Source organism: Penaeus monodon, chromosome 22 (genome assembly GCF_015228065.2).
Source record: "Penaeus monodon isolate SGIC_2016 chromosome 22, NSTDA_Pmon_1, whole genome shotgun sequence".
NCBI lineage: Eukaryota > Metazoa > Arthropoda > Malacostraca > Decapoda > Penaeidae > Penaeus > Penaeus monodon.
This window is the reverse complement of record NC_051407.1, coordinates 28,031,425-28,031,826: the sequence shown is the minus strand read 5'-3', so window position 1 is coordinate 28,031,826 and position 402 is coordinate 28,031,425.

Below are 402 nucleotides of genomic sequence, written 5' to 3'. Positions count from 1 at the left end.
TCTTCTCTTTAAGTGAATGACCGACCGAGTCTCCCCATTTCTAAGGAGGCACTAAATCATACTTTTATGTAATATAAATAACTCTTTCGCAACGAAACTTCCAAAAGACAACCAATAAGAAATCATCCAGACATTTCTAGATCAATTTTTGTATAAAAAATAACAAATTGGGAATAAAAGGGTTCGAAATAAAGTTAATAATCCAGTGATAATCTTAATAACCTTAGTATATAATATATAACATATGATATATAATGGTGTATAATATATAATAATATATAATATATAATAATATATAATACATAATGATATAGAAAATATAATCTTAATTATAATAATCTTGCTAATAATCTTAATAATGCTAATAGTAATCATATCTTAATGATCTTAACACAACAATCT